Below are 11,314 nucleotides of genomic sequence, written 5' to 3' on the forward strand. Positions count from 1 at the left end.
CACTACACTTAACTAGATGTTGCAAAGATGCCCTTGCCCTGACGATTAGCCCCAAAAAGTGTGTGGAGGAGATACTGAAAAGTCGATCCCGTATTACCCTCTTATCTACTTCCTCTACTTCCGTCTCCCTCTCTCCCTACTTTCTCTTGGGACCAGAAGCAGCAAACTTCTGGCCTTTTCTTTCCTCCACATCTTGTCTTTGTTCATTAAGAATACCACTCATGGCTTAACATCACCTTTCCGGGATTCTTCCCCAAAACATATACATTTAGCCTTATTGTGAGAAAATATTGGATTAACTCAGATTGAGGGACATTCTAGAAAATTTATCCCATTTGCTTTAAAACTATAGAGATCATGGGATTTCTCTGGCAGCCCAGTGGTTTAAGGCTCAGTGCTACCAAGGCATGGCTTGGGGGTTTGATCCCTGGTTGAGGAACTAAGATCCCACATGGCACACAGCTTGGCCAAAAACAAACAAACAAACAAAAAAAACTGTAGAGATCATGAAAGACAAGGAAAGACTAAGATATGTACATAATCACAGCTTAGAGGATACTCCGGAGAAGGCAGTGGCACCCCACTCCAGTACTCTTGCCTGGAAAATCCCATGGGTGGAGGAGCCTGATAGGCTGCAGTCCATGGGGTCTCGAAGAGTAGGATAGGACTGAGTGACTTCCCTTTCACTTTTCACTTTCCTGCATTGGAGAAGGAAATGGCAACCCACTCCAGTGTTCTTGCCTGGAGAATCCCAGGGACGGGGAGCCCGGTGGGCTGCCATCTATGGGGTCGCACAGAGTCAGACACGACTGAAGCGACTTAGCTTAGAGGATACTCATGCACTAGATTCAGGGTGATATCATGAATTGAAAGAAAGAAAGAAAATTAGTAGAAAACCAGGAAATCCAAATAAAGTCTGAGTGTGGTGCCAATGTCCATTTCTTTTTTTTTTTTTATTCTTCCAATTTTATTTTATTTTTAAACTTTACATAATTGTATTAGTTTTGCCAAATATCAAAATGAATCCGCCACAGGTATACATGTGTTCCCCATCCCGAACCCTCCTCCCTCCTCCCTCCCCATACCATCCCTCTGGGCCGTCCCAGTGCACCAGCCCCAAGCATCCAGCATCATGCATCGAACCTGGACTGGCAACTCGTTTCCTACATGATATTTTACATGTTTCATTGCCATTCTCCCAAATCTTCCCACCCTCTCCCTCTCCCACAGAGTCCATAAGACTGTTCTATACATCAGTGTCTCTTTTAATCATTATGCACAGCTGGGGGAAGGGTACAGGAGAACTCTCGGTACCCTGTTTGTAGCTATTCTGTAAATATGTAGTCACTTCCAAATAAATAAAAACACTGAAGGGAAAACTTCACAGTCTAAGTAACAGGTGGAATACTGATCATTTCTACTCTATGGAAAATTCTTATGCTCTGCATTCACCTGCTTCTTGATAAGATGAAACAGGGAAAGATGGGGCTGGTAGAAAATCTTCTCTTAACAAAGCCTGGCCTTCAAGTCTTATCTTTTACAGGATAAAACACTTTGCTGTGGATGTTGTAGGCTGAACTCTGGGATTCCGTGGTGGCTCAGTAGTAAAGAATCCGCCTGCCAATGCCAAGATGCAGGTTCAGTCCCTGGGTCTGGAAGATCCCCTAGAGAAGGAGACGCAACCCACTCTAGTGTTCTTGCCTGGGAAATCCCATGGACAGAGGAGTCTGTTGGGCTGCCGTCCATGGGGTCCCAAAAGAGTCAGACACAATTTTGGACTAAATGACAACAGTCTGAACATTAACTATCTCCCTTTGTCTTTACAATCTTGCAGTAACAACAACAAAAACATCACCGTGCCCTGAAAGTGGACTTCCTCGGACAGTGAGGGAAGTCACGACGTAGATGGTAGGTTAATATAAACTCCCTGATGATGCTTTGCTGCTGGTGTCTGAGCAGAAGGAGTCAGGGCTCTTTCTGGGGTATCTCTGCTTCCCTTAGCACAGGAAGCATCAGGAAAGTGCTTATTGATCACAGCCTTGAAGAATAGGAAATGCACAGTACCTCCGCAAGACCAGAAATAAAACACACAAGTTAAAGAAGAAGCACACGCATCAAAATTTGACATTATTACACACAATGAGACGGAGTGAAAGATGGACCATACAGGCATTCACTGAATATTAGTGAAGCTGTTTGTGAAGTTTACTTTAAGGCCCCAAATAAGAGTCATTGTATCTAGTTATATCCTTTCACTAGAAAGAAAAACTTCAACATCTTCTATTAAGGAGGAAGGAAAGCTCTCAAAGTACTGAGTTGTCAAGTGCCAATTTACACAAATCTCTTCCCTCCTCCAAAAGTTTCTGATGATTATGGTTTCTGGAAAATAATGGATCATTTTTTTTTTCAGTACACACTCAATCTATGAAAAAGCTCTTCCAAAAATTTAAGCTAGAAAAACAGGTAATTTGCCAGTATCGTAGAGATAACTCACTCCAGTTAAAAAACACATTTTTAGAATTGGGAACATTGCAAGGAGAGTTCAGGGTTTTGCGTGCGTCTGTGCATGTTCTTACCCCTCACCAGTGAATTCTTCCAAGGTGTGACGTGCATTTAGAGTCCCTCTCCCAGCATTGAAACTGTGAGGCATTTTTCTGGAAGATTTGTTCAGTCGTCCTGTAGGCACGCTGGCAATCACCTATGTGATTTACAAACATTCTGATGTACTTGTCAGAAGTAGACCTGAGTCTGCTAATCACTCATCACATCTTTCACCCACTACTTCTTCGTGGAAGAAGCGATGTTGCTTATCTTACCGATACACAGTATCCAACTTGCAGAAAATATAAATAATACGGAAAACAGCAAAAGGAGATCCTGTGTGCAGATTCCTACATCCTGGGCAGCACAGATCTATTTAGAACTGATAGCTCTTTCCTGCGCTATTAGTTCAGTTGCTCAGTCATGTCCAACTCTTTGTGACCCCATGAATCGCAGCACGCCAGGCCTCCCTGTCCATCACCAACTCCCAGAGTTCACTCAGACTCACGTCCACGGAGTCAGTGATGCCATCCAGCCATCTCATCTTCTGTCGTCCCCTTCTCCTCCTGCCCCAAATCCCTCCCAGCATCAGAGTCTTTTCCAATGAGTCAACTCTTCACATGAGATGGCCAAAGTATTGGAGTTTCAGCTTTAGCTCAGTCCTTCCAAAGAAATCCCAGGGCTGATCTCCTTCAGAATGTACTGGTTGGATCTCCTTGCAGTCCAAGGGACTCTCAAAAGTCTTCTCCAACACCACAGTTCAAAAGCATCAATTCTTCGGACTCAGCCTTCTTCACAGTCCAACACTCACATCCATACATGACCACAGGAAAAACCATAGCCTTGACTAGACGGACATTTGTTGGCAAAGTAATGTCTCTGCTTTTGAGTATGCTATCTAGGTTAGTCATAACTTTCCTTCCAAGGAGTAAGCGTCTTTTAATTTCATGGCTGCAGTCACTGTCTGCAGCGATTTTGGAGCCCCAAAAAATAAAGTCTGACACTGTTTCCACTATTTCCCCATCTATTTCCCATTAAGTGATGGGACTGGATGCCATGATCTTCGTTTTCTGAATGTTGAGCTTCAAGCCAACTTTTTCACTCTCCACTTTCACTTTCATCAAGAGGCTTTTTAGTTCCTCTTCACTTTCTGCCATAAGGGTGGTGTCATCTGCATCTCTGAGGTTCTTGATATTTCTCCCGGCAATCTTGATTCCAGGTTGTGTTTCTTCCAGTCCAGCGTTTCTCATGATGTACTCTGCATATAAGTTAGATAAGCAGGGTGACAGTATATAGCCTTGACGAACTCTTTTTCCTATTTGGAACCAGTCTGTTGTTCCACGTCCAGTTCTAACTGTTGCTTCCTGACCTGCATACAAATTTCTCAAGAGGCAGATCAGGTGGTCTGGTATTCCCATCTCTTTCAGAATTTTCCACAGTTTATTGTGATCCACACAGTCAAAGGCTTTGGCATAGTCAATAAAGCAGAAATAGATGTTTTTCTGGAACTCTCTTGCTTTTTCAATGATCCAGCGGATGTTGGCTATTTGATCTCTGGTTCCTCTGTCTTTTCTAAAACCAGCTTGAACATCTGGAAGTTCATGGTTCACATATTGCTGAAGCCTGGCTTGGAGAATTTTGAGCATTCCTTTACTAGTGTGTGAGATGAGTACAATTGTGGGGTAGTTTGAGCATTCTTTGGCATTGCCTTTCTTTGGGATTGGAATGAAAACTGACCTTTTCCAGTCCTGTGGCCACTGCTGAGTTTTCCAAATTTGCTGGCATATTGAGTGCAGCACTTTCACAGCATCATCTTTCAGGATTTGGAATAGCTCAACTGGAATTCCATCACTTCCACTAGCTTTGTTCGTAGTGATGTTTTCTAAGGCCCACTTGACTTCACATTCCAGGATGTCTGGCTCTAGGTCAGTGATCACACCATCGTGATTATCTGGGTCTTGAAGATCTTTTTTGTACAGTTCTTCTGTGTATTCTTGCCATCTCTTCTTAATATCTTCTGCTTCTGTGAGGTCCATACCATTTCTGTCCTTTATTGAGCCCATCTTTGCATGAAAAGTTCCCTTGGTATCTCTGATTTTCTTGAAGACATCTCTAGTCTTTCGCATTCTATTGTTTTCCTCTATTTCTTTGCATTGATCACTGAAGAAGGCTTTATCTGTTCTTGCTGTTCTTTGGAACTCTGCATTCAGATGCTCATATCTTTCCTTTTCTCCTTTGCTTTTCACTTCTCTTCTTTTCACAGCTATTTGTAAGGCCTCCCCAGACAGCCATTTTGTTTTTTTGCATTTCTTTTCCATGGGGATGGTCTTGAACCCTGTCTCCTGTACAATGTCACGAACCTCATTCCATAGTTCATCAGGCACTCTATCTATCAGATCTAGGCCCTTAAATCTATTTCTCACTTCTGTGGCTCAGACCATGAACTCCTTATTGCCAAATTCAGACTTAAATTGAAGAAAGTAGGGAAAACCACTAGACCATTCAGGTATGACCTAAATCAAATCCTGCGCTATGGCCAGTGCCAAATAGACTGCTTATGTAATTCTTGGCTTTCTTCGTGTCTTTTTGGGCATCAGTAGAGTTCCTTTTTCCCTACACATCAACTTCATCTCCTTTATACTTGAAGAATTCAGTATTAGTTTAAAGGATTTTTCAGTTTAAAGCAAACTTGTAGAGATTTTCTCACCCATGATTGATGGACGAACAGGAAAAAAACGTAGGTTGATTTCGTCCCCAGCCTTTCAGATCTCAAAGGGGAAAGAAAGTAGATTGTTGCTTCCTGACCTGTCTGTCTAGTCAAAGCTTTGGTTTTTCCAGTGGTCATGTATGGATGTAAGAGTTGGACTATAAAGAAAGCTGAGCATAGAAGAATTGATGCTTTTGAACTGTGGTGTTGGAGAAGACTCTTGAGAGTCCCTTAGACTGCAAGGAGATCCAACCAGTCCATTCTAAAGGAGATTAGTCCTGGGTGTTCATTGGAAGGACTGATGTTGAAGCTGAAACTCCAATACTTTGGCCACCTGATACGAAGAGCTGACTCACTGGAAAATACCCTGATGCTGGGAGGAATTGGGGGCAGGAGGAGAAGGGGACAACAGAGGATGAGATGGTTGGATGGTATCACTGACTCAATGGACATGGGTTTGGGTGGACTCTGGGATTTGGTGATGGACAGGGAGGCCTGGTGTGCTGTGGTTCATGGGGTTGCAAAGAGTCGGACACGACTGACAGACTGAACTGAACTGAACTATGCCCCTAAGACCAACTCCCAGTCAAGGGAACAAATATGTCCATTTCTACAAAATGTTCTCTCGTGGCCCCACTAGTCACCCTCCACTTCACCAAGGCAACCACTGTTTGGATTTATATCACCACTGAACATAATGGTTTGACCTGTTCTCAAACTTCATATAAAAAGAATCCTATGTGGAAAAAAAAAAAAAAAAATGCAAGTAGATTGTACCTGAAAACTATTCAAATTTTTGAAAGTAAGTAAAGCTACATTGCTCTTCAGGCTTTTAGCTATAGAAATGAGGAAGTGTATATATCAGCTACTGTTTTCTTTAAGGGCTTGTGTTCATTTGTCTCTTGGCATAAAAATTTATCATTGAAAATTATTGAATTGTCATCTTAATGTTGCACATTACATAAATCTAATATGTATATTAGCAACAAAGACTTATGTCCCAAACAGGAAAGGATAATTCATGAAACTAAATTTGAAGTTCAGGCAGAACTGTGATATTCATAAATTTGTATTTTCCTTTCTCTTGGCCTTATTGGTATTTGTACAGTGTATGCTCTGCTAACTCGCTTCAGTCGAGTCCGACTCTGTACGACCCCATAGACGGCAGCCCACCAGGCTCCCCGTCTCTGGGATTCTCCAGGCAAGAACACTGGAGTGGGTTGCATTTCCTTCTCCAATGCATGAAAGTGAAAAGTGAAAGTGAAGTTGCTCAGTCGTGTCCGACTCTTCACGACCCCATGGACTGTAGCCCACCAGGCTCCTCCGTCCATGGGATTTTCCAGGCAAGAGTACTGGAGTGGGGTGCCATTGCCTTCTCCGTGCACAGTGTGTAAATAATGACAAATAAAGAACCAATGATTACATTTCTACAGGGAAGTATTTTTTAAATAGGACAACTATCCCTCAGTTACTTGTGTACATAGAACTGCTGGCAGACCCTGATTCCTTTTTCACAAGAAAAACTGGTGAATCTGAAATACAAGTGCAGAAGATTATCTTTCATGAAAACGTACTGATAATACCAAAGAAAGCAAGATAACTTACTTAAAAAATAATTGTTCTTGACAAGAGATTTACACGTAGGAGCCTAATTTATAAATTTCATGTTTTGTTCTTCCTGCCTTTGCCTTGTGCCCTTGAACTTTTTTACTTCAGATGACCTTGTACTTTCTTTGCGACTCACACTCAATAATGTGTGTCATTGTGCATTTTTTATAGCAAGAAGCAAAGTATTGACAAAATAATCAAAGTTTCAGGGAAAATGGCACTCCCATAATAGGAAAAAGAAAATGTAGCTTCATTTTAGTATCTTTCTGGAGACTCTCAAGAGAGGAGAAAAGTTCCTTTAAAAATATGAGATGATATACTATTTGATAGTTGCTTTAACTAGTGCTGATTGAGGTAGTAAATTGGAACAACAGGTGGTGATGGAATTCAAAACAAAAACAAAAAAATCCCACAAATTGTGTATAGCTATTCACATATCACTTTTAGAAAATTGTGCAAAGGAAATATGGATGTGTTCACAGTTATATGTGGGAGTGTTCAGTGCAGCATAGATTGTGGGAATGTTGGAAGCACCTGATGTCAAAGCATAGAAACTAGTGTAATATAATAAATTAAATCTATAAAATCCCATTTACTATTACAAAAGAAATAGTGTAGAAAGTATTTAATGATGTGAAAAACAGGAAACATTAAATGAAAAAAATCCAAAGTAATTTTTACAGACTATATATATATATATATATATAGTGTTATAAAGGGCTTACCAGGTGGTGCAGTAGAAAAGAATCTGCCTGCCAATGCAGGAGACTTAAGAGACATGGGTTTGATCTCTGGGTTGGGAAGATCCCCTGGAGTAGGAAATGGCAACCCACTCCAGTGTTCTTGCCTGGAGAATCCCAGGGACAGGGGAGCCTGGTGGGCTGCTGTCTATGGGGTCACACAGAGTCAGACTCGACTGAGTGACTGAACTGAACTGAACATGTTATTTTAATATGAAAAACAATGTTATTTATCTTAAAAAAACAATTAATTTTATCAATATGCCCCTATTTGTCCTTTGAAAATTTGATAGCTTTATATACTAGTAATTCTCTAACAGGTACTTGATTTTAAAAATGGAAATAGAGAAGATAGTTTTTATTTAAAAAAAAATAGCAAGAAGTGGCCATATAAAATACTTGCTTTATTAATAGGCAGGCCATAAATAGCCTAATGAGTTATTTCCTGGTGAGAAATAAGAATTGCCATGGCTCAGGATTATATTTTCCTGGAATATCATCAAAGCCATAAGTAATAAATATTCTAACTTTGCATCTTAAGGAGTAGTTTTTAACATTCCTGCATAGATAAGATAGCTCCTGGAATCTTCCCAGTGCTCAACTATTTCTTTGATGACTCAATATACCGTTTGATTTATTAATATGAATGTTAAGTGACATATTTAGTAAATGCTTATTTGGTATTTAGATATTGTTGACTACTGAGCATACCAGAGGGTGTGAGGTCTGGCCCCTGACTTAAAGGAGCTACAGTATTTTGGGGGAACAAGTAATGTGAAACAAATGGGAAAAAAAAATGTAAGAATATAATCCAAACATCAATTGACTGAAGAGATAGGAACCAAGGTATTTGTATAAAGCAAATGATAGATATAGGCTGAAAAGGTGCAGCTTGCCCTGCTTTAGAAAGATGAGTGGGAATCGGCCTGACAAAGTTTGGGAAACATTTCCGTTGGAGAGATGAAGGGCTACAGTCCACTGGCTGGATTTGTTAGCTGTCCATGTGTTTACCGCCGTTCCTCAGAGTCTGGTGCACCCAGGGCATGAAGCTATCTGGCCGTCTGGCTGGAAGGGGAAATCCTGAGAGAAGGTGACGAGGTAGGACGCTCCGTGGAGTTGTCTTCATGGCTTCGCTGATGTCCAGCTCTAGTTTACTCTCTCTTCTCTGAGAATCTTCTCTACTCAAGCTCTGAATGCTGGGCTCCCCCAAATTCCTTCCAACTTCTTTTCTGACCCAATTTCTGATGTTCATCCCCTGGATGAAAGTGGAGGGTTCTAAACTACCCACTCCTATGGTTTAAGACATCTACCCAGGTCCTTGGAGAAGAGATTGATTCTGGGGCGAGGGCAGGGACAATGCAAGCTGAGTCTGGGGAATCCCGTAGTTACCAAAGTGTAAGGGAACACTAAGGATGCCAGCGGGTGGAAAGGGCACGGTGCAAGCTTGAAATTGCTCTCAGCGACCAAAGCAAGAACCATCTCAGTAACGAAATAAAACACTGGATTATGAAACAACGAAGTGGATACTCAGAAGTCCATACTGACATAGATAAATGATTGAATAAGTAAATGATAGAGAAAGGATAACTCCTTCTTACAGAAGAATTCCATTAATACATGAGAACGGAATGAAGGAAATAGCAAGTCATCAGTAGACCACTAGAACATGAGTTAAAATGTTAGTAATTAGTAAAAATAAGGCAAGATTAGTAAAAATCAGGCAGGATTCATCTATATATGCTAAAATGAGTGGGCAAAAGTTTAAAGAGAAAACAGATATTTGCATAGTCTCAAAATATTGTTCCTCAGGTATTTATTATTTACAAAGGGAAAAAGACTAACTTTAATGAAGCTACAAACACAGTAGATACCAGCTTAACCAAGTGATCAAGTTTAATATCACTTGGATAGGATATGGAGGCTCAGTGGCAAAGAATCCACCTGTGATGCAAGAGAAAGATCCCCTGGGGAAGAAGATGGCAACCCACTCCAGAACTCTTGCCTGGGAAATCCCGTGGACAGAGGAGCCTGGCAGGCTACAGTCCATGGGGTCACAAAAGAGTGGGACACGACTGAGTGACTAAACAGCCACAGGATATGGAACCCTGATAAGGTGCACTCAGAAGGGCCCCCAGCTCTGTGATGTCACCCCTATCAGTGCACAGCCTTCACCTGATCGTGAGAAACCACCAAACAAGTGCGAACGGAGGAGCATTTTACAAAATAATGGACTAGTACTCATCAAGAGTGTCAAGGTCATGAAACACAGGGATAAACTGAGGGAATGTCCCAGACTGGAGGTGGAGAAGGAGACACAACATCTAATACAATGTGGGTCCCGGAGTGGACTTTGGAACAAAACAGGAGCATTGGTGGAAAACTGGTAAAATCTGAATAAGTCTGTAATGTAGTGACTGGTATTGTAACTGTTAATTTCCTACTTTTGACCATTGCACCATCATTATGTGAGATGCTAACATTAGGGGAAGCTGGGTGAAGAGTATATGGCACCTCTATACTATCTCTGCAGATCTTCTGTAAATATAAAATTATTTGAAAATTAACAACTAAAAATAAATAAAATGTGTATATCCCAAAGACGTCTCAGTCCTCTGTGTCTCTGGAGGGATCTTACTTTCCTTCTCTAAATCCTTCACATGCTCTTTGTCCACATTTAAAATCTTCATCCTCTTGATCCTCACATATTTTTATGTCCTCATCCTAAATGCAAAAACCACTGGGTCTTTTGGAGTATTTGTTGGATGAAAGTGCATTGTAGGGCTCCCTTTGCCTTCCAAGGACAGAAAGGTTAGACAAAATATAATGACGTGTGCGAAATACACAGGTAAACTCAAATGGAGGGGCAGTCCACAGTGATGGAACAGAAAGCAATGATCTGTGGATATATGAGACCCACAGATTTACAGCGGGGCCTCAAGTCGTAATGCCTGGGACAGGAAATGAAAGTTTAGGCTAATGCTGGGTAAGGAGCTTGAGGGACTAGAAAACTCTAACTAGTAGCTTTAGGAAGGTGTCAGGAAAACGTGTCTTATGCTTGGGTCATGAATGGGAAAATCATTACTGCATAAGATATCAAACTTAAGCCTGTACTCTTTGTGGCTGTGGGATTTAAAATTATATTACTCATATGGTATAGATGAATGTGAAAGTGGAGAGTGAAAAAGTTGGCTTAAAGCTCAACATTCAGAAAACTAAGATCATGGCATCTGGTCCCATCACTTCATGGGAAATAGATGGGGAAACAGTGTCAGACTTTATTTTTCTGGGCTCCAAAATCACTGCAGATGGTGACTGAAACCATGAAATTAAAAGATGCTTACTCCTTGGAAAGAAAGTTATGACCAACCTAGATAGCATAGTCAAAAGCAGAGACATTATTTTGCCAACAAAGGTCAGTCTAGTCAAGGCTATGGTTTTTCCTGTGGTCATGTATGGATGTGAGAGTTGGACTGTGAAGAAGGCTGAGTGCCGAAGAATTGATGGCTTTTGAACTGTGGTGTTGGAGAAGACTCTTGAGAGTCCCTTGGACTGCAAGGAGATCCAAACCAGTCCATTCTGAAGGAGATCAGCCCTGGGATTTCTTTGGAAGGAATGATGCTAAAGCTGAAACTCCAGTACTCTGGCCACCTAATGAGAAGAGTTGACTCATTGGAAAAGACTCTGATGCTGGGAGGGATTGGGGGCAGGAGGAGAAGGG

At 41.3% G+C, this 11,314-nt stretch overlaps 1 long non-coding RNA gene across 1 annotated transcript; it reads left to right on the forward strand.

Annotated features, from left to right (window-relative positions):
• The first annotated feature begins 1,289 nt into the window (after positions 1-1,289).
• Positions 1,290-10,194, forward strand: LOC133252623 (uncharacterized). The gene is made up of 2 exons (XR_009738003.1): positions 1,290-1,908; positions 6,357-10,194. It is a non-coding gene; the product is annotated as an uncharacterized LOC133252623 (long non-coding RNA).
• Positions 10,195-11,314: the final 1,120 nt, after the last annotated feature.

Source organism: Bos javanicus, chromosome 1, assembly GCF_032452875.1.
Source record: "Bos javanicus breed banteng chromosome 1, ARS-OSU_banteng_1.0, whole genome shotgun sequence".
NCBI lineage: Eukaryota > Metazoa > Chordata > Mammalia > Artiodactyla > Bovidae > Bos > Bos javanicus.